The following is a 24,636-nucleotide window of genomic DNA, read 5'->3' on the forward strand; positions in this document are numbered from 1 at the left end:
GGTAAAATGACTTGATTTCCCTGAAATTTCTTAATTGTAAGATTAGTTTCAGAAGACATAAGTGAACTTTAAAAAGTGTGTGAGAGAGAAACAGAAAATCAACATATTTTATAGTGCTGTAGCTGTGTCTACAGTTATATGTTCAATGGTGATTATGTTTGGATCAGGTGCATACTTCTGAAGTGAACTTTCTAATTGTCTCTGTGTACTACTATTTTGTTCATGCTGCCAAGCCATCTTGGAGACTGCAAAGCAATTTCTGTCTGATTAAACTAAGCTGGAAGATGCACCCCAGGAACACATGCAAAGTACTGTAACTGCTAACAAGCATTCAGTCCACTAGAACATACAGCTTTTTTGTTTGCTTTTGTCTAGATCTGTTTTGTTTGTTTGTTTGTTTGGGGTTTTTTGAGGGTAGGTGGGTGTGGTTACTATCTTAATTAGAAAGGGATCAGCTTTTATAATTGTGACTAAGTCAATGTGCGTCTCTTTTTCACTATACTTTGGACTGAGGTGCAAATTTAAAACACGGGGCAACAGCTCCAGGAAAAAATGTCCTACTTACTTACCCAAACATAAAGAAAAACAGTACATGAGCCAGAGGGTGAAAGACACAGTATTATAAACACAGTCTAAAGACCAAAAAGGACTTAAAAGCACACCAAATATGCATAGAGAATAAAATGCAGAGAATCTTGAGAACTGTTCCCTTGCGGGAGATCTACCAGACCTGGATAGTATTTGTTTACTTTACTAGAGAGGGAAATCCCATGGCAAAGAGTAAAGACCATCCCAGGTCACAAAGTATATTAGTGAAAGTACAGCATCCAATTTTCCTGGCTTTTAGACAACATTATTTTTTCATGTCTATTACATTTATTTCTTCTGCATTTCTCTCAGGTCATAAATATATTACTTCAATGGAATTTTTTGGTCACTTAATAGCTCAAAAGCACAAAGAGTTTTTAAATAACATCTTGAGATACTATATCAGCTAGATAGTTTTCACATATGGAAAACTGGCCAAAAATTCTTGTCAGCATACTATGGAGTGTGAGACTCAGAATAAAAATAAAAAAAATGTTGGAGAAATGTGATTTAGCTCACATATTGAACTGATCTGTTACTTGCACATAAGAATAAATCAGCAAAGTCTTGAATCATATGCTGAACATCAGTCATATTTTTAAAAATTGACCTTTTTACATTGCTTATGCCAAACACAGGAAACTTCCCAGCTGTCACAATGACTTTAATTTTTTTGACCTTTATGTGGTCCACAAAAAAAACGAAATCTGGAAAGCCTGGATGATTTAGACTTAGAATATTTGTTTTGTTTCAATACTGCATTTTTTAAAGGTTACTTAAAAGTTAACATGAAAATTTATTTATTAAGGACACCTTTCCATGCCCACTCCTGCACAGATGTAATTAGAATTTAGATGTATTTTTCTATTGACTTTATTCTACCATAAATCTCTCCGTCTTAAATAAATACAAGATTGAAAGGATATGAATGTTACAAGCACAGTACTGAAACACAAGAACTGCTGTGTTCCATCCTGATTTCTCACCCTAGTGTTCTTGAGAAGCTTCCTGAAGTCAGATTTTAAAAAGTGTTCAGGCACCAAAAAATCCATGTGCTGTCAAAAGTAATTTTAAAAGCAGCCATGGTGATTTAGGAATTTTAATTTCTTTTAAACCGCCTTGAGATATCTATCTTAGGTGCTTGTGTAAATGCCACCAAGAAATGGGTAGAGGACAGAGCATTCGTTCCAGGTATGTTGAACTATTTTAGGAATCTGAACTAAGCTCAATTCTAGAGACTAATGTAGCAGCTTTAGTCCTGCTGGGGTGGAGATGATACCATCAATCCAAATAACCAGTGTGCATGTCAGCTGTAGGTAGCAGTAAACAGAGCAGAAGTTCTGTCTGGCAGGTAAATAAAATCCTTTAAATTGCTGACAACTGTGGACTACTATGCTAGACTGGGAAATGCACTGACAAAGGCATATAGCCTGCATTGTCTCATCTCAGCTTTATGTGCCTAAATATACTAGAAAATATAGTCTTTCATCTCAAATATCCTAATGCAAGTGTTTACAAATAGACATAGTAAACTGTAAATCTTGGAACTACTTTGAGGTACATATATTTGAAAATTCTGTCTAATTTCCTTTCTTTGTGAGGTGAGAGTGTGTCTGTTACACAACAGTCATTTCTTACAGTGCTGTTAATGAGTGTTTACTGAACCTACTGATGTTCACATACAACATAGATTTTTGTGATAAAAGTATCTTTCTTGAACATATGAAGGGTTTGTGTGTGCCTGCGCATATATGCACATGTATTTCCATATTCAACAGTGATTACAATACATTTTTTATATCTATATATACTCATATATATGAAAACACATATACATGAATATGCATGTGCACACACATACGAACTCTAAATAGCAACGTACATCTCTCAATACTAATTCAAAAAGTCTAATGTAGAAAGACATTACTTTGTCCAAAGATTGAGGGAAAAATATTAAATTAATTTTCCTAGAGTTGTTTCTGATAGTCAATTTGTATTCATGTGAGCGCATGAGGCTAAAGGCAAAAATACTGCACAACACTCACTAGCACTACATGCTTTCAAATACTTAATATACGGTTTAAAACTGTCGGGATGTTATAATCGCATAGGAGAAAGTTTGTTTTGATTAGCAGTAGTAGGAACATTACTTTCTCTGGGTTTAAAACACAGCAGCACAAGTTATTATATAAGCTTTCTAGAGTTAGGTCTGTCTGAACTCCCTCTGTCTTACAGACATTGCAATAACGTACAGTGGGGGAAAAATACGTAAGTATTCTGGCAGATGACGGCCTGTGAGTTTTTTCACAGAAAGCACTTCATAATCTTTATTAATGCCTCATTTGTTAACGTTAGTTATGGATAAATCTTTAGATGAATTTTGTGCATTATGCATGCAATGATTTCATGCTTGTGCTGCTACAGGATATCATAGTGTGTAATAAAATATGCATTTTACTTGCTGGGCAGAAAACCATACGTATCAAAGGAACACTCGCACTTTTTATTCTGAGATATACTAAGACGTCAACTTTACAGTATTTCCAATTGCAAAGAGGGAGAAACTCACTGGGTTTCTCATTGTGCACTAATGAAAGCAATTAAATGTATCTACTGGCTTCAGGGGTAGAGGACCAAGCTTTAAGGGGTCCAGTCTGCAGTAAGTAGTAGGTTGGCTTCACATCACAACCAAATTGGGGACGTGGTGGGAGAACATCCCAGCTTATTTCTGGTCCATGTGCCCAGTGTGCAGGAGGTGGAAGGAGAGCAGAGTGGAGAAAAGACCCTGAGAGACATTTGATTTTGCTTGATAGTTCTCATTGACAAGACCAGAACTGTATAGCTGTGTTTAGGTCCTGAGGAGCAGTTCCAGATTCATCATCTCAGATATATCCAAATATGGTTTAGTTTTGTAGTGAGCATGAAACTCTTTGGCTCCTTAATGCTCTACAGGTCCAAGCTAGGCACTCCGATTTCCTATATAGACCACAAGAGAAGATAGAAGCCTTAAGAAGATACTACAGAAACGGGCATAGTGGGTGAGGAGCTAGCTACAGGTATTTCTTCAGAATGCATTTCCTCTCTACTATTTTATCAGACTGAGTTGTATTTCCAGATTTACCTTTAACCTTGCAATCTTGGATATCTTTAACAGTGTCGATGCAGTTGCATGGACTAGTTGACTACTGGATAACTGAAAATGGTGTATTCCCAGCAGCAGAAATTTAACTACAGAATTTAATTACTTTATTTGCTTTGGTGGTAGCTTGAGTGAGAAATGTGAAATATTGGAAATATCACTTTATTTCTCGAGAACTTCTGAAAAACACCAAAGAACTTATGTGTATCTCTTGGTTCTCTGAAAAGACAAAAAAGTCAGATTTTCCTATGAACTCAATGGGAAAAAATCTATTAACTCCAGTAATCTTCTTGATTAATAATAATAAACATTCTGAAGCATTCAAAAGACAGTGGGTGTGCTTTTTGATTAGGAAGGGGTAGGTGATAGTAATGGTTTAGTTCTACTTAACTGTGAATCTAAAGCAACAAAGTCCCAGAACAAAGCTTCAGTCTCTGTGTCCTGAAGTGTCCATGATTTTACCTATGAACATGGAAGGGAATGATTCAGCCTGAATACTTAAAAAAAAAATACATTGCCAAAATAAAACTTTAAAAATTTTAATTAAAAATTACATTTTAAAAATGTAAATTAAAAAGACTAAAAATAAAGATCTTAAATTTACATTTTTTGTTTCTAACAGCATGTTTGAAAGCAACTTTTGGAAATATTTAAATGAAATGCTACTACAGTAAATTGTTAAATTCCCTTGAGGTGTGTTAATGGCTGTCCCAATTTAAAACTAAGAATGATCTAGTACAGACCTCCAAACAAAGCTGTGATGAGTGGCCTAGAATGTGAACTCACATTGCTTCTGGCATGTCTTCAGTTAAAAATCAGGTGGTAAAGGAATATACTACTGCCTACATAAAAAAAGAACATTTTGATAAGTTGGTTACTGCTGACCTGGATAATATTTGCAGCAGCTCTATCTAGAAACACATTGGAAAATATTCTTCAAGTATGAATTATTCTCAATTTCCTTCAATTATCCTTCTAAACAGTTTTCTGATATACATAAAATCATTTTCTGGTTCCAAAGAAAGGCCATCCCTTTTCTTCCTACCTCAAAACCCACTAATACTGAATACTATTATTTTTAAACGGAGATGGTAAAATGAATTAAATATGTAGCACTATTGAACACTATGGCTCAAAGAACATTATAAACATCTATTTCCCCATTTTACTCTGGAGCACAGTGACACTGAAAGTAGTCAAGTAGCTTTTTGTAAAGACGTGACTCCAAATTCAAGGAATTAACAATTCATTGTGTTTTTAATGAGATATTCTACAATAGCAGTTAAGAATAGATCTTAATTCTCATGACTCACAGTCTCATCAACAGAAAGCAGCTGCTACATCACAGTACTGACAGCAAGTGCCAGAATTCACTAGGCCTTAAGAATGTGAATGCTATGGTCTGGTAACAGTGTGGAAACTATCATCAGGTTTTTTGTAGTGAACCCAGAGGGTTGTCTTTAAATGGACTTTTGCTCACATTTGTCACTAAAGTCACAGAATCAAAGTCAAAGGCCCAGACAATGTTTTGAAAGTATACCTTTACTGTTCCGACAGACTGCCTTACAAAGAGTGATCAATTGTGAGCATTTTAAATCTTCAAAAATATACCAGAGTGTCTTTCATTTCAAGCTTCATTTTGGTACCTAAACGTGTCATTGTAGTGGCTGTTTTTCTGCTAGCTTGCTTGAGAACTCTGGTCTAGGGAACTGGAGAGAACCTCGTACCAGTTTGATCCAGTTTCCTTCACTGCCACTTTTCACAGACTATATCAGACAACAGTTAAATGAGTATACCAAAATACTAGCATGAGTTCTTATTACCTGACACCTAAACATCAAAGGAATGTGTTCCTGTGTGGTTTGTTCAAAGTGGGGAAAAGTGATAGTAGATTTAGGAGCATTCCCTGTGCCTTTCTATATTTATGCTACAGCTCAGCAGCAGACATGAGAACCAGGCTGCTGTCCTTGCTTGTGCTGAGGATCAGAGAACTTCATGATACATTCAAACAGGCAACACTTGCCTTCCAAAAGTGAAGTTTAGAAACTGAGTAAATGACTAGGACTCTTTAGAGTCCATGAGGTGGACTCTAGAGTCCTACGAACAGTTGCCTACACAAAGAGTTGCAGGTTAGGATCTACCTTGCTGTTACAATCTGAAGAGTTGTCTGCAACTACACAACAACAATGGACCAGAATTCTTCCCTGTGCGTTATTCTTTCCTTTGTTCATTGCTACATTGTTGTTGTCTGTGCAGTGTATTATCAGCTATACAAAGACCACAAGTTAATTCACTCCATAGTCTGGTGGTAAGACAGTTTTTAGAGGGTAAATGGGTTCATGATTGTGTATTTAATCAAATATAATTTAACATAAGATACTGTTTAGGAACTGAGATGAAAGATGCTAGAGAGCAGTAGAAAAAGTGCATGTCTGTCTTCTCTTCCCAAACCAGAACTCCCTTTTCAGCCAGGAGGACGTACAGCAGAATGGTCTGATAACAACGTTAAAAAGGCTTCTACCCAGCCTCACATATACCTATGCATAGAAATAAAATGCATGGGCAAGATCTCTAGCCTATTGCTGTTTCATGCCTCATTCTCCTAATTAGCATGATCACTGATTGGAAACAGCCAAATGAATGGTCTCAATCTTTATACTGAAGCTAGCTCTGCACTTGTGAGCTTTTTGCCATTAGTCTCTCAGTATGATTCTCCAATTCATAATGTCTGCCTGGACTTGCTCCACACACAATATAGAGCTGGATTTAAATGTCACTGCAAGTACTGGTTGGGAATTCTCATTTTATCAGACTTGAGAGCTGGCAGTGCAGCTTTCCAGACATGTTCTTTAAAACAAAAGATGAATAAGCTACAATGGCCTTGGATATGTGTGGAGTCACACATATTTGGTGCTATAGACAAGAAAGATATGTTTATAGGTTAATTCCGGATGTTTGGGGAGAGACTTGTCTAGGCTGATGGGTAAGCTAAAAGCTGGAATCTGTCCCAGTTAACAGGGAATAGATGGCTCTGTCAGCTCCAAACTATTTTCTTCATAACTCTATTCAGACATACATAAAATAATTCAATACCATAAGAGCAAAAAAATTATTTCCCCCAAAGAGTAACAAAAATTATTTTATACCTTCTAAAAGTGGTTGGGTTTTTTTTTTTTTTGCTTTGTTTTGTTTTGTTTTGTTTTTAATTTTGTTTCAATAGCATATCCTTAATGTGTCTGTTAGCTTCAAAAAGTGACATTGTATTTACATTTTACTCATTCTCTTACTGCCAAAGAATTTTAAATAAATACTGGCATTGTATACTTTGTCTTTCCTCAAACTTATAGCCGATTCTCTTTTTGTCATGTGACAACAGTAAATATCAAACTTAAAGACTTCGTTCCTACATGGCAGCAAAAGATAGTCTTCAGTCTTGCTGCCTGATTTATTCTGTGATCAAGCAACCATGGTGGGAGCCAGCAGTCAACAGCTGTACAACTGGCTACAAATGTAATGTAAAGCTGCTGCTTCCTAAAGACCATTTGAGAACTACAATGGAAGGAAGGAAAGAGAGGATATTAAAGGAAGGTGGATTATGCAGATTTCTAAATATCATTACATGTTTTCTCCTGACAAGGGAAAAACTAGGGTCTGGGTGTCAGTTCTGTTCTGATTGACTATTGCAGTACGACTACTAGAATAGCTTTTTATTATTCATGATGTGTGAAACTTCAGTTATCTTAGGTTCTGAAAATGTTCGAGTAAAGTGCACTCTGTTTACCTGATCATTGGAAATGTCAGGTGTGAGGATCTAAGCTGAAAGTAAATAAAGAAAGAAACTGGATAATTTTTCTAAATAATTAAGATTTACCATATGAAAGATGGAACAAATTAGGACCAAGAACCACAACAAACTGACTATTTATTTTAATTCACCTTAATTTATACAGTTTGAAATATCATCTTGATAAAGTAGGGGAAAGGAAATTAAATGTGTTCTAAAACTGTTCTTTAAAATGTACTAATACAGAAACAGTCAGGTGAGTACTTAATCTGCAAAGTCTTCAAAATTCAATATTTTGTATATGTTGAGAATTCTTTGAGAAACAGCCAAACTTCCTTAACAAATTTCAGAAGAGAAAGGTGGTTGATCTTGCTGAACTTTGTGCAAAGTGTTGAAGATGTTCATCTGTAGTCCTTCTTACAACAGTATGTCATTGACATGGATCTTAAATAATATGAATAAGAAACTATTTGAAAAACAAATGTAATTCAATTCACATTAAAAGCAATAGAAAGCACTAATCAAGATTACATTTCTGCCTTCACTGTGAAGCTTCAAAAATATCAATCCACTCTCTAGCTTTTTCATGTATTGAAGTCCTTCAGTATCATATTTTTATAGGCCTATTTTATAGAATAGAAGAAACCTTGCTCTTTTGAATGCTTTATTTTTTTCCTTAAGGAAAAAAAAAAATTTCCAAGAGAAAAAACATGATTGGCTTTGTTCTTTGCCTTTGCTGCTTGATAAGAATTGTTAGCCCACTACAATTTAGTCAGAGATCCACAGCCATACAGTTTTTGACTTCTATGTGTCCAAAAATGATCATGTGCTGCATGTGAAAGCATTGACACTGATTTTCTGGTATAGTCATAATTTTTAATCTGATTCTCTTGCTCAGACTTTATACATTGAAAATGTTTTTGCTTGTTTGGCTACATAAGCAGATGTTTTCAATCAGCATAATGCTGATAATGATAACCCATCACTTCTGCAAGATATTGCAGCAAATTTAGAAGCTAACAATGTATCTGAATATGGTTACTCAGAAAAAAAAAAGAAGAATTATCTTCTGAAGGATGAAAAATAAAGTTGAGATTTCACTCTGCAGAGGACAAAACAATGAACACAAAAAATAACAGAAGCAATGTTTTAGCACCTAAGGATGCATCAGATTTAAAGACTCATTTTGTCCTATGCTAGCAGGGAAATAATAGTGAATGAAGTCCTCATTTTGATTTTTTTGGGCACACAGCTTTTGCTTTACTTATCAAACTGTCTTTGTCTCAACCCATGAGTTTTCTCACTTTTGCCCTTTCCATTCTCTCCCCATCCCACAGTGAGGGGAGTGAGCGAGCAGCTATGTGGCGCTGAGCTGCCTACCAGGGCTACACTATGACATGTTAAACACTGTTCTTCTGACACTGCTGAATGCACTTACCTGAAAAATAAAACAGTTAGAGTGACCAGAGGCAATGTATTCCAGCAGATTTTTACAGCCCTAGACTGATTCTGCTTTCTGTTTTCTGGGAACTTTTCTAACTCTTCAGAACTATTTCCAAAATCATGAATTTTGGGGGAAAGGTGAGCTCAGCCTAAGTTAAAGTTACACTGGAGACTATACCTTGCATCAATAATACTGCTAGCTTACTCTTCACTTCTTTTCCACGTTATTGTCATCATTGTCCTACAGTTCCAGTAGTTCCAAGAGGTATATACAACATTACTGTACATACATGCAATTACTGCCAATGTTTCAAGAAAATGTAGATGTTTTGTTTATGAATAAGATAAAATAACAAAAAAGAGAATAATTGTTATTACTTAATACAAGAACTAAGCATTGTAATTGACCTGAATCAGTAGCAGTCTGGATATATATTCTGCTTTGGCTAAATTATTATATCACATCAATTATTACAGTATCAGGATGCCATCCAGTAGTTAGCTGAGAAAATAACAAATATTTGTCACATTCACTTCTATTCTTTTTTATCTAGAAGACTAAACAAAGATTATTTTAATAATAATTTTAATAAATTTACAGCTAGCTTTGTGCTAGGACATCACAAATCTAAGGACAAGAGACGTGGGAAGCTATGAACAGTGAAAGCTTAATAGAAGGAACATCAGAGAGACTAAAATATATCAAAATATCACTGTATGTATTTTTTCTATAAACTATAGGGAATTCATACACTATGAGTTGAGTGACCAACATTCTAAAATTTTAGATTACGGAAAACATGGGTTATGTAAAGTTATTTGCATGGTAATCTATTAAATTAAATTTAAACTAATATTTTTGACCATTCTGAAAGACAGTCATCTAGACATGAATTCAATTTGTTAGCTCAGAATGTCAGAAATATACTGCTAAATTGGAGGGTTTATATGGTATATTTGACTTTTGTACCCTGAGAAAGAGAAATTTTCCTAAGGTTTTCTTCAGTAGAAAGATTAGCCTTCAACTCTGTCAGTAACCTATTTCTTTCAGTCACTCTTTTAAGTTTTTTACACCACTATTAATCAGTTAATATTCTGGCAATATACTCACTTGACATGTTCTGATTCAGCCTTGTCAGTGGACATGCCATCTTTTGATATTTGTCCCTCTTTTACAGTGCTTCACTTATATTCTGCTTGTCTTCCACAGGCTAATTTTTTTAAATTTTTTGCATATTCTATATAGTCGCCTTTTTGACTTCCAGGCATATAAAGAAGAATTTAAGTTGAAGGTTTCAAGGTCTCCAAAAATTTGAACTCTACTATTTGTGCAGTTTATATTTTGTTGGTATGGCTTCATATTGAGACAACTTAATAATTGAACGGGTACCTATTATAAATGAAATAATCAAGTATGCAAACAGGAGATTAGTCTCAGCGGTACAATTATGTTCCAGTCATTCACATTTTAAAGTTGGATTTCTAAGGCAGGTGAGCTTGGTAGTTTTATTCAAAGTTTCTGCTTTCATATTTCTGTAAACTTCAGCTTCTTTGGCCTCAAGAAGGTCGTCGACCTAATGCTAGAAACCATAGGTTTGCCAGCCCAATAATACTGGCTGTTTGTAAATGGCTGCATTGCCCAGTGTGACTTGTGGATATTAGAGATGACCTGTTAAAAGTGAACAGAAAATAAAACATATTATAATATGCAATAAACTGGTTAGTCTGAAATCAAGACTCCAAGAATTTTAGGAAATGTTATTTATATTCATAGACTTACCTCATATTTTCTGCTGTGGGAGCAGATTTATTTTGCTTTATTAGCTCCATCTAAAATTAGGTACCTATTTTAGAGAAGGCAGGCTTCCATGACTGTCAGGGGAAAGAAAGGCACTCCCACTGACAATTCATCCTTGCTATCTCCGACATGTATTGTTGGATAGGGTGATTCATGTTCTTTAAGTGCCTAGAGGGATACTAGATGATGATATGGATTAGTCACCTGATTTTAGACAGTTAAAGCTAGATAAAGTGAAGTCTCATGCATGATGTGTAATGTAGTTACTGCAGCACTCTTCTCTATGGGGATGAAGGGCAAAAGATTTTGTCAGCTGAAGATAACGTATGGTCTGAACTGTTTATCAGTTCCTTGACCTGGGATGCAATAACCAGCATGATTCCTGAATTAAGCAGGTGGATGGCATAGCTCCTGTAGTGACTGGAGTCTGGCAGCTCACTGTGATAAAAGCAAGAGAAAAGCTGTTTCCTGGGGATTGCCTTGTAAAAAAAGGCAAGCAGAGTGTACAACTTTTGTCCTCCAGAGCAGGCAAACAGGAAGTCCACTCCTTAGAGCCTAAGAGGTATTGGCATCCACATGTCTCTCTGTAGGTGTCAATCACATACACTGAAGGAATTAGCATCTGTTAAAAGGTTCCTTCTTGTGTAGGTACATTTTCAACACATTCCAATATTGGAATTTATTTGCAGTTTTATATTCTGAATACAGTGTAAAGCCCTATAATATTAGATTGAAGGATAAACAGTTTTCCTTTTGGAACAAGGGTGAACTCACAAGAAAGATCATTTCTGAAAAATTAAGCCCAGGAATATATATATTTTTTCCCCTTTCCAGACCGTGGTGAATGATTTCCTAAGTATAGATTTCTTGCTAATCTTAAAACATTTGGGAAGAAAAATCAAAATGTTTCCAGGATCATTAAAATGTATTCTGTTCTTTTTTTTACACTAGGAAGAAGACAGTTTTCTAAGGCTAAAGAGCTTGAAAAGGTTTTCCCAGAAGCTGTTCAAACATTAAGTATCCTTTTCTTTATTTTTTTTTTTTATTACCTTCCCTTCTAATTTACTGATTGCCCTATTAGATGCATACTGGAACAAACCCAGATTTTAATTACAAGCTACCTTTTCATTCTTTCACAGTAGGTTGCAATGTCACTTTATAAAGCCATGAGAGACACTGTGTGCAGGTTCTGTTTCCAGCACTGTGGATTTTTGGTGTCTAGAAAATGTGCTTTTGAGAACTATTGCATTACATTGAAAAATACATGAAATAAGAGTGAATTTAGAAGATTTCGATCAGTGTGTGTTTATTACAAATTTATGAAATCTCTTCTTTTCCCTTCCTGTTCCCTTTTGTTAATTCTATGCTGCTTGATTCAAACATATTTAATACATAGGTTAGATCATAGAATAGGCATAGGAACATGTTTTCTGAAGTCATTACGCACAACTTCCATTAAGTCTTTATTTTTGTGTTTGCAGTATGCTTATATTCCATTTACAGACAGATAGGGAAACCTCTCAAGTAAGTAAATACTTCTTTACTTTCCATAAATGTTGTTGTTGGCTTCTTGGGTAATATGTTGGAGATACAGAGAAAATGGCATAAGTTTAGATTCTGCTGTTGTTTTGTTAAAAAATCTATTTATTTGTTTCCATTGAAAAAAACAACATGATAAATTCACACTATTTCTTTAAGAAGAATAAATAAAAGAATCCATGCTCCTAGAAATGAGAAATTATAGAAAAGAATAAATTAGAAAAAGAGAGCTATGTAAGGAAAAAATAATTATTAAATATAAAAAGAGTAAACAGTAGGGGGGAAGGTGAAAAAATGAAGGAAGAAACAAAAAATATATTTTCTTCATACTAATACTGCATAGTGCACCAATGTAAAAGTAAAACATTTGATGGGGCAAAAAAGACCTTTTGTAAACAAACAAACAAACAAACAAACAAAAAACCGAAAACCACAAAACAGTTCAACAGTCTTCAGTATGCTTTATTACTTCCTTGTGAAAGTATTCTGTATTATAATTGACTGTGTTTATCTGATTGAACTGAATCTAGTTAAAAACCAAATTTTCTCCAAGGATGAATTCATATAATCTTGTAGCTGCATTTTAATTTAGACAGAGTTTAAGTAGTGTTGTGCATGTGGAGAAAAATTCAGTTCCTTTCACCTACGGCTCTCCACTAGCTCCTTGCTAGAAGTTTTAAGAGGATGTCTCCTGTCAGTAGCAGCTTCTAGAATTATCTTCACAAGTTCTTTAAATATTGCTTAGGTTTTGAATACTTTAAACCTAGGAATCAGTCCTACAAACGTGATGGAAGAATGAGTAGGATGAGGCTTGCATGGACACACACATGCACATACACACACACACACTCTGGTTCTGCAAAGTAAGTGGGCTCAGGTTAGTAGCTAACTACTGAGGTCAAAAGAATAAGGATAATTCTTCCCTTTTTTTTAGCATAAGTTGCTCCAGGCATCTGCACATTCATTATAGTAGATCAATTGATCAAGTTTGTGCTCACCTTTTAAATTAGTGAAATTACTTGTAATGAATCCCACACCTTGGAAAGGACCAAAATAGGTGGTCTTTTCTGTTTGAAGAGGTAAGGTGTTTGTTTGGAAATGGAAGCTGATGTTGCTGGGCTTTGAAGACAAATTACTAACTCTGGCCATATAGTTATATTAATAAGACAGCAACATGAGCAACTGCTGAATGCTCCTTAAATCAAAGAGAGAGTAAAGTCTAAGCAGATGGTTAACCCTGATTTATGGCTACACTAACATGACAATGGTGTGAAACATACATTGTAGATAACAAAAATAGAATAGTGACTTTGTGGATCGCTGACTGAAGAGGGATCACCATGGTAATCCTATCATAAATACCAAAAGAGGGGTATCATGACAGCAGACTGGAGCCAATAGGTTAAGAATAACCAGGAGCAGGTTTTTTATTTGGGAGGAGCAAAGGGTCATAACCGGAGAAGAATCTAGGGGGGGGGAAAGCAGGAGACAAGGAAGCATAAAGTGAAGCAAAGGATGTAATCAGTGTGGTTCAAGGGTACTTGTAAAGTAGTTCTGTGCTTGACCACCATAATTTGGACATTTTTTCTGCTTTTGTCTGACTTGTTCCTATCTTCAGGAAGAACCTGGTATGACCTCCCTGGCACTGGTGAGGGAATACTTGCAGCTATCTTTCTAGCATGGACAGGGGAACCTGGAGGCTAAAACCTAACATCCCTTCCTAACCTCCTTAACGCCTACATATTCAGGACTGTATTAATTACTGATTTGTTTCGTAACTAGAAACTTAAAAATAAATACTGATTGGGTTTTATTTGTTGATTTGCTTACTTTTTTGTTTGTTTCTCCTCAAATTTATATTTTTTTAGTACAATGATTAATTGAAGACTGAATGAAACTCCAGTTAGTCACTTGAGGTTTTTAACAGCTTAAGAAAGGATGAATTTTGAAATAAATTACAATAGCTTCACAGGATTAATAGTAAAATATTTAAGTTTGTTTCCTTTTCTTCCTCTTTTTTTCCCCCTGAAACTATTAATCTAACATATTTAACACATAGTGCATCAATATGAATATGTATCATTCTTTCCACAACTCTTAATCTAGATTAACTAGTCCTGGTACAACACCACTGCCCCTAAATCTCCCATAAAAGTATTATACAGAGCCACGTGGTTTTGTGATACAACAAAGAGTGAAAAAAATTTCTTCAAAGAATTCTTTATTTGTTTCACCAGGGAAACCTATCATAGCTTCTTTAGCTACAATAAATGAATACTAATTTCATTGTCAAGAGGAATTCAGCCTTTCATTATTTAGATAAATGCACCTTTGTGTTATATGTATAACTCGTCGATGTCATGAACCAAAAATGATGAAAAGCTGGATCCTTTTCAGACATGTAAAAGCAATATCATATAGCAGGCACAAAGCACTTCTACCTGTGGAGTCTACTAATGGCTTCTAGATGAAATGTGAGCAAATTGGCTATGAAGAATCTGGGTTAAAAGTCTAGAAATTCATAAACTTGCAAATCAGGACAGCTCTGGTATGTGAGTTAATGGAAAAATGAACAGCCTGTTCTAATTATCACCTCTATTCTAATCATTTCTGGTTTCCTCATTTTAATCACTCCCTGTATAAAATACATCTTTTGATCATCTAAGCAATATTTTTGCCCTCTGATTTCACTTCTGTCCTCTCTCTTACATATAACTTAACCATTATCTTGGCTAATTCTGTATAGGTTCTATTCATGTATTAGAGCTTTTTGTTTCCTGCTCAACACACATACTCACAGCTTCTTTTTATCTTATTCTCTGCACTGACTCTTCAACTTCTCTTCTGTGACAGCCATTTTTTCTTCTACTTCCCTGGTGAAAAGAAAGTTTCACATAAATAAAAAAGTCAATTCTAATCCTTGTATAGGGATCGCTAGGCATTATTTGATTAGTCATCTTGGGTTTTTTTTGTGGTCTGCACCTTTTTTTGGCATATCTCGATTTTAGCTTAAGCCCTATCATCCACAAATAAAACACTGCTGAAATGCAGCTGGTGCAATGAAGAGTTGTCAAATGCAATGAAAATTTGTCTTACCTTCCTCCATAAGTTGAGATTTTCATGAATACCCTTCATCATACACTCTGAGTATTGAATAGCAGAGACTTGCTAGTGATTGACTTAAGATGTAGGAACGGTTCATGGAAATTACTTGACTAAACTTTAATCCTAAGGCTTGAAGATATGTTTTGAGGTTTGAGGGAGTGGGAGTGGGTGTGTGTTTTTCTGCTTGGTTTGGTTTGGATTGATTTGGTTTTTAAGTAAAGACCTTAACCATAAAACCTCAAATGATTATGCAAGGCTTACTGACTCACACCAAAAAATTACAATCTCTGCCTTCAGCAGCAGGACTCAGCCAGGATGAAGAATGATGAGGAAGACAGAGCATCTGGGTGTAATCTCTCTTAGTTGACAATAAAACCTCTAACAGAGACAACTTACTGCTTTAGAGATTTTACTTAATGTCATCTTCAAGGCATGCCTTCGAAAAAATTCTGTTGTAATAAGTTAGTCTGAAGAGTGAGTATATGATCAGTGGATTTAAATAGCTATTTTACTGCCTATTAAGACAGGAAAAAAATCCAAGAAAAATACATCTTTAAAGATGAGACAAAGGTTTGGCAAAAAAGATGGGGTCCAGCGCTGGCAATAGCAACTGCTTTATCCAAGGCATGGCCATATACTCCACCTGCTATATCGCCAAGTCAATGCTGATGAGCACCAGTCTTCTGTGCATAACATGAATGACAGGATAGAGAGCTTTTTCCTGAGTATAGGGTGGAAAAACCCAAAGTATCTGCTGCTATTTTTCCTAATTATTATTGTTGTCATTTTATATAGCAGGTTTATCTGGAGGCTACAGTCAAGTGTCAGAATCCTGTTGTGCAAGCACTGCAGAAAACTACAATTAAATTTTCTTTTCCCCCAATCCTTCATAAAAATGTGCATGTTTCACCCTACCCCACCCTTTCCAAGCACATAAAATTAATGGCAGAATTCAGCATTTTAAAGGCCAAAGAACCTTGCCATGGCCACGATGCCAATGAACTAGGAACAAGGCACGTAAAGACAAAAGGTATGATCTCTTCTTCCTCAGAATAGCATTTTGCCTTTCAGAGACTAGGTACCATCTTTCCTTGGTATTCAAACTGATACAATAGATAGGTAGATAGCTTACATGACTATGGTTCTAAGACAGTTTGTGTTCTTGCATTTCATTTAGGTTAGTAGCTCTTCGGAGGACAGAATCTAGTTATTTGTTCAGTAATGAATGTTATTTATTCAGTAATGAATGAATGTTATTTTAAAGCCTTTAAAAACATTGTATTAGGTAAGATTTGTAGGTAAGAGTGTAAGAAAATTAGTTTCAGGCATTTCCTCCAAGTTCTTAGGTCTGGTTTAGCCAGTTTCTTTTGGGATGCAACAAACTAAGTATTAATAGTCGCATACTATACATATATGGACAAAGAAAAAAAGAAAAGAAAAACAAGAAAAAAACAGTCACTTTCTTGCTTCCCTGCAGTTAAGTTGTTAGAAAAAATACTGAACATAGTACTGCTTTTAGTGTGCCAAATTGGCCCCAGCTATGTTCCACCAGCTGCTTTGCTAAGTCAGGCTCTTAATAGATGGAAAGTAAAATGAAAAAGATTGAAGACAGGTGAGAGGAAAAAGACAGCAATAGAAATCAACACAGCAGGGAGGAAAGAGCAGAAAACTTATGTTCACATTTCAGGAAAATCTTCAGATGCAGCCATAGAGATGATAATGGCTAGTCCCTTCCCTTATTAAATCTGCTGAAGACATCTCAGAAGATCAAGGAAAAAGCCCAGTCATTAAAAAAGAAAAGCTGCAGATTTCAACATTCTGAGGCATCTGGTAGAGCTTGTGATTAAGTAGTGCTGTAATATATATGCCCTCACCAGAAACGCATTCTGCTTAATGAATTTTAATGGCATTCTAGCTGATACAGGTGTTTGGGATCATCTGTCAGATTCCTTACAACCTATGTGTGAAACAGAATATGGTTTGATAGCTATCAATTTGCAACAGCAAGGTTGGAGTTACTTGCAAAATTAGAAATTAATTAGAAACCTGAAGGCTCTTTGGAAGTTTTTATCAAAGTGCCTTCACCTGAAAATTCTAATTTGTGAGAGATTAAATGTTCCGTTGCATGGGATTCATTTGGGAAGCACACAAATATGGAAGTGCTAGTAAATAGTTCATAATCTAAAAATGGCGGGGAGGTGGAATCTGGGCACCTATAAGGCAAAAAAGAGAGCCAGGCACCATGTCTTTCCAAATTATAAACTTCTGCAGCTCTGGAACAGCTTTGAATCAGAGGACCACAAAAAATTTTCAAATTATTTAAGGGAATATGGGACAGAACTTAACTCTTGGGTTTTTTTGTCTGATTGTTTGTTTGTTGGGGTGTGGGGTTTTTTTGTGCTCTGACTCTGATAAGACTGTGATTAAAAAATACTTAAATAATTAGTAATACAAAATGAATAAAGAAACCAAAATCAAAGTGCTAAGTGGATAGTTTTTGAATTGAACTATGTATCTGAGACCTCTTCATTGTTTCAAAACAAAAAAAATCTCACTTCCCTTGACAGATGAACATACAATAGTATTATTTACTGGATATTTTTACCAGGGGAAAAAAAACAAAGAAATTTTAGCTCCTTAAGAAAAAAGTAAATGTGTAACATTCAGATGTGGTGCAAGGAACAAATTCCTTTTTTATTTTCTTAGCTTTAATGGCCTACTATAACACAATTAATGAAAATACAATTATTCAGATGAAATGTTCTTCATAGTACTTCCATGCTTCTTTTTGCTGCCACTGCACAAGGAAAAAATTATATTTCAGCTCCAGAGAAATAAGCCATATATAATTCATTCTTGCACTGGACATCTGTGATTTTGCCATTATTTTTATTCAAATAGATAATTAGAGTTGGATGAAACTATTAATAATTTGAATAAACATCAACAAAGAAAGTGCTGACAAGTCCAAATCTTTTTATTATCATTTTTACTTTGACACATCATGTCACACCATGAAGTGATAAAATACACTTCACCTTTTATTTTTCAGAGTGAGCAGTCAAAGTTAATTCAGGAGAGACTGAGGCAATTTGAATCATATTTTTCACAAAAACAGCCTCATACCTAATGATTTGTAGTGGAGGAAGGCAAAGAGTTTGGGAAAAGATAATATTTTCCCTGGAATTAAGAATTCAAATCCTTTCATTTAAAACATATTTGAGACATAAAAATTCCACTCAGCATTGGCTGAATTCTTTCCTGATATTAAAAAAATACAATTATTTTAGCTCAATGAACAAATTTTACCCCACGGTGGAATTTTATTCCTTCACTTCATGATTTTTACTACTATTATTTCAGAGAATCCTAAAGCAACTTGCAGGCCAAACACATGGAAATTGAATCCCTTCCACTGAAATGTAACCCCGTGGAATGTCCTAATTTATGCAAATGTAGCAGAAGTTACAAAGACTGCAACTGTCTAACCGGAATTGGGGAGTAAACTGATTTACCCAAAATATAATTTAACCAAGACAGTGGAATTAACATCTCTCTGCTTTTTAGAAGTGCCACAAGAGCCTTGATTACTATAGCTGATGACAACATTAATTTTGCACTTTATATGAAAGATGGAAGCTCTAGCTACACTAATTCCTATTTTTCCCTGAGAAGATTTTCCTAAAGTATAACTGTGCCATGAAAGTAATTAATTAAAGTTATCATTAATTCTACTCTTTTAAAGATGTTGCAGCGGAATAAAGTAAAAAAAAAGTGCCAGCAACAACAAAATCAAAACCAGAAAACTTTACCATGGTCTTAAAATAATGTTCATCCAATCCAGACCTACAAACACTTTTATGCAATAAGTATATTTGTATGGTTGTTATAGCACAGAAACATTAAAAGAAAATCTGAAGTTCTAGATGTCCCTGTTGTATACTTATCTGTATTAATGTGTTGAGTTTTCTGTTGCACTTAACCTGAATTTTGGATTGTCTGCCTTTGTAACACTTGTTTTCCTGAATACTTGCAATATTCTTATATTAGTTTTAAACTAAAAGTTACTGATACCAATGCAATAAGATGATGCTCAAGCTGAAAGACTGCACACCTGTATTGGGTTTGCATGGCAAGGTTTTGGTAGCAAGGGGGCTACAGGGGTGGCTTCTGTGAGAAGCTGCTAGAAGTTTCCCCTATGTCTGATAGAGACAATGCCAGCCAGCTCCAAGACAGACCAGCCGCTGGCCAAGGCTGAGCCAATCAGCGATGGTGGTAGCGCCTCTGTGATAACATATTTAAGAAAGGGGGAAAAAACTGCCGTGCAACAGCAGCCAAAGAGAGGAGTGAGTGAGAATATGTGAGAGAAACAACTCTGCAGACACCAAGGTCAGTGAAGAAGGAGGGGGAGGAGGTGCTCCAGGCACCGGAGCAGAGATTCCCCTGCAGCCCCTGGTGAAGACCATGGTGAGGCAGGCTGTCCCCCTGCAGCCCATGGAGGTTAATGGTGGAGCAGATGATATCCACCTGCAGCCCGTGGAGGACCCCACGCTGGAGTAGGTGGATGCCCGAAGGAGGTTGTGACCCCATGGGAAGCCTGTGCTGGAGCAGGCTCCTGGCAGGACCTGTGGACCCATGGAGAGAGGAGACCGTGCTGGAGCAGGTTTGCTGGCAGGACTTGTGACTCGGCGGGGAACCCACACTGGAGCAGTCTTTTCCTGAAGGACTGCACCCCATGGAAGGGGCCCACGTTGGAGCAGTTTGTGAAGAACTGCAGCTTGTGGGAAGGAGCTATGTTGGAGAAGTTTGTGAAGGACTGTCTCCCATGAGAGGGACCCCACGCTGGAGCAAGAGAAGAGTGTGAGGTGTTCTCCCCCTGAGGAGGAAGGAGCAGCAGAAACAACGTGTGATGAACTAACCACAACCCCCATTCCCTGTCCCCTTGAGCCACTCAGGGGGAGGAGGTAGAGAAAATTGGGAGTAAAGTTATGCCTGGGAAGAAGGGAGGGGTGCGGGTAAGGTGTCTTTAAGATTTAACTTTTATTTTCTCATTACCTTACTCTGATTTGATTGGAGATAAATTAACCTAATTTCCCCAAGTTGGGTCTGTTTTGCCCATGACGGTAATTGGTGAGTGATCTCTTCCTCTCCTTATCTCGACCCACAAGTCTTTTGTTATATTTTCTCTCCCCTGTCCAGTTGAGGAGGGGAGTGATAGAGCGGCTTTGGTGGGCATCTAGCATTCAGCCAGGGTCATCCCACCACAACAGCCAAGTAAATACTACTGTCATGAGACACAAGTTGGTCTGCTGAACAGGGCAGGTTTAACGAGGGCATGGTGTTTCCATAGGCATTAAATTCACGTCCATTTGGACCATTTGTTTTTGTCTGTATTAGAGATAATACTTGTCTTGCAACAGCTTTAATAAATATATTTGTTTAGAATAGAAGGATGAGTGGGTCTGACACTGAAAACTAGAGCAGGGTCGGCTTTGTAGATATTGCCTTGCCTTCATGCAGACAGTTGCAATATTGCAGCTTACAATACTGTCAATGTCAGCTTGTCAGATGCCTGGAGGAGTGTCAGCTTGGGTTATCCTTTGTGTAATTGCCATTAGAACAAACCCAAGGGCTTGAAATATTGTTTCCACTATTGTGAAATTTAAATGTATAGCATAAAATAGAACTGTTTTACAGTATTGTGCATGTTGGTTTTTTTTTTTTCTTTTTTTAATGGGCTTCATGAGATTCTTCTAAAAATTTTGAATAACAGAAATAGCATTATAATATCCAAGATCTGAATTTCTGGTTTGAAGTGAACTCAGAAACCTATAGTTATACAGAGTATTTACACTGCTGACGCTTCTCTGACTGTTCTTTGGTGCAGCCTTTTAAACCTTAATTTTACTTGATTAGATGCTTAATATAATTGGCCAGTAGCAAGTGCGAGTTGCACACACATTATTGTTACACTTTTCTTCATCCATGAATTTGGCTTTTCTGAAAAGAGAAATGGTGAGTAAAGTATTAATTTTGCAATGAGACTGGGCTGAAAATAGATTGTGATGTAGTAACAGATCTTTAAAATACATGAATTAGGATGAAACTTTTTAACAGAAAAAATGTTTTAAAACATATACACAATCACATAGTGACAGAGTGCTATATAACAGAAACACTAAATTTCCCAGATGAGATCAGCTTTCTGGGGCCTGGAAATGCTCTTTGGAACAGATTCCTGGGAATTTCACAGATTATACCACTAAGGTGAAGGCTCTCAAGATCTGCACTTGCCACTGCCTTACAACCGCAGAGTTCCCAGTTTCTCAGTGCTGGCCATGCGTTTCACAGATAGACTGCTTTTTAACTCTAAATTTACTTCATATTCTGCTTTTTTTTTATGCTAGGTTACATTGAAACATGAGATTTGGGGACAGAAGACTACACATATCCCTATTTGCAGAGGTGGAGAAGAATCAGATGCATTCCATACTTATAGAATCAAAGAATCATAGAATCGTTAAGGTTGGAAAAGACCCTTAAGATCATCGAGTCCAACTGTTAACATAACTGCCAGGTCTGCCTCTAAACCATGTCCCTAAGCACCACATCCACAGGTCTTTTGAACACTTCCAGGGACTGTGATTGCACCACTTCCCTGGGCAGACAGTTCCAATGCCTAACCACTCTCTCCATGAAGAAATTTTTCCTAATATCCAAACTAAATCTCCCCTGGCACAACTTGAGCCCATTTCTTCTTGTTCTATACCTTGTTACTTGGGAGAAGAGACTGACACCCACTTTGCTACAACCTCCTGTCAGGTAGTTGTAGAGAGCAATAAGGTCTCCCCTCAGCCTCCTCTTCTCCAGACTAAACAAACCCAGCTCCCTCAGCTGCTCCTCATAAGACATGTTCTCTAGACCCTTCACCAACTTCATTGCCCTTCTTTGGACACACTCCAGCACCACGATGTCCTTCTTGGAGTGAGGGGCCCAAAACTGAACCCAGTACTCGAGGTGCAGCCTCACCAGTGCTGAGTACCAGGGGACAATCACCTCGCTGGTCCTGCTGGCCACACTATTCCTGATACAAGCCAGGATGCCATTGGCCTCCTTGGCCACCTGAGCACACTGCCGGCTCTCGTGTTCAAGCGGCTGTCAACCAACACCCCCAGGTCCTTTTCTGCCAAGCAGCTCTCCAGACACTCTTCCCAAGCCTGTAGCGTTGCATGGGGTTGTTATGACCCAAGTGCAGGACCTGGCACTTAGCCTTGTTGAATCTCATACAGCTGGCCGTGGCCCATCGATCCAGCCTGTCCGGATCCCTCTGTAGAGCCTTCCTACCCTCCGGCAGATAGACACTTCCACCCAACTTGGTGTCATCTGCAAACTTACTGAGGGTGCACTCAATCCCCTCATCCAGATCATCAATGAAGATATTGAACAGGACCGGCCCCAGTACTGAGCCCTGGGGAACACCACTCATGGCCAGCCGCCAACTGGATTTGACTCCATTCACCACCACTCTCTGGGCTCGGCCGTCCAGTCAGTTTTTAACCCAGCGTAGGGTGCACTTACCCAAGCCATGAGCAGCCAGCTTCTCCAGGAGAATGCTGTGGGAGACAGTGTCAAAGGCCTTACTAAAGTCCAAGCAGACAACATCCACAGCCTTCCCCTCATCCACTAAACAGGTCACCTTGTCATAGAAGGAGACCAGGTTAGTGAAGCAGGACCTGCCTTTCATAAACCCATGCTGACTGGGCATGATCACCTGTTTTTCCCACATGTGCCATGTGGTGGCACTCAAGATGATTTGCTGCATGACCTTTCCCAGCACTGAGGTCAGGCTGACAGGCCTGTAGCTCCCCGGATCCTCCTTCCGGTCCTTCTTATAGATGGGTGTCACATTAGCTAACTTCCAGTCAGCTGCGACCTCCCTGGTTAACCAGGACTGCTGGCAAATGATGGAAAGTGGCTTGGCGAGCTCCTCCACCAGCTCCCTCAGTATCCTCGGGTGGATCTCATCTGGCCCCATAGACTTGTGTGTGTGTAAGTGATGTAGCAAGTCACTAGCCATTTCCCCTTGGCTTATGGGGGCTTCATTCTGCTCCCCGTCCCTGTCTTCCAGCTCAGGGGGCTGGGTACCTGGACAATAACTGGTCTTACTATTACAGACTGAGGCAAAGAAGGCATTAAGTACCTCTGCCTTCTCCTCATCCTTTGTGGTGATGTTTCCCTCTGCATCCAATAAAAGATGGAGATTCTCCTTGGCCCTCCTGCTGTTGCTGATATATTTGTAGAAACATTTTTTGTTATCTTTAACTGCAGTGGCCAGTTTAAATTCCAGCTGGGCTTTTGCCTTTCTGATTTTCTCCCTGCATAACCTAACAATATCCTTGTAGTCTTCCTGAGTTGCCATCCCCTTCTTCCAATGATGGTAAACTCTCTTTTTTTTCCCTGAGTCCCAGCAAAACTTCCTTGTTCAGCCAAGCCAGTCTTCCCCGCCTGCTTGTCTTTCAGCACATGGGGACAGCCTGCTCCTGCGCCTTTGAGACTTCCATCTTGAATAACATCCAGCCTTCCTGGTCTCCTTTGCCCTTCAGGACTGCCTCCCAAGGGAGTCTCTCAACCAGACTCCTAAAAAGGCCAAAGTCCGCCTTTCTAAAGTGCAGGGTAGTGGTTTTGCTGACCCCTGCTCCTTACTATGGTCGCTGTGCCCAAGACAGCCTCCAACCACCACATCGCTCACCAGTCCACTGTTTGTAAACAGCAGGTCCAGCAGGGCACCTCCCTTGGCTGGCTCACTTACCAGCTACATCAGGAAGTTACCTTCCACACACTCCAGGAACCTCCTAGACTGCTTTCTCTCTGCTGTGTTGTATTTCTAGCAGAGATCTGGTAAGTTGAAGTCTCCCAGAAGAACAAGGGCTAGGGATCATGAGACTTCAGCCAGCCACTTGTAGAATGCTTCATCTGTTTCTTCATCTTGGTTGGGTGGGCTATAACAGTCTCCCACCATGATATCTTCCTTGTTGGCCTTTCCCCTGATCTTTACCCATAAGCACTCGACCTTATCATTGCCATCATAGAATCATAGAACACCAGGGTGGAAGGGACCTCAAGGATCATCTGGTCTAACCTTTCTAGCACAATCTAGATGAGATGGCCCAGCACCATGTCCAGCTGAGTCTTAAACATGTTCAGCGTAGCGGAGTCAACCACTTCCTTGGGGAGATTATT

Source organism: Platalea leucorodia, assembly GCF_965183815.1.
Source record: "Platalea leucorodia genome assembly, chromosome: 3".
Taxonomy (NCBI): Eukaryota; Metazoa; Chordata; class Aves; order Pelecaniformes; family Threskiornithidae; genus Platalea; species Platalea leucorodia.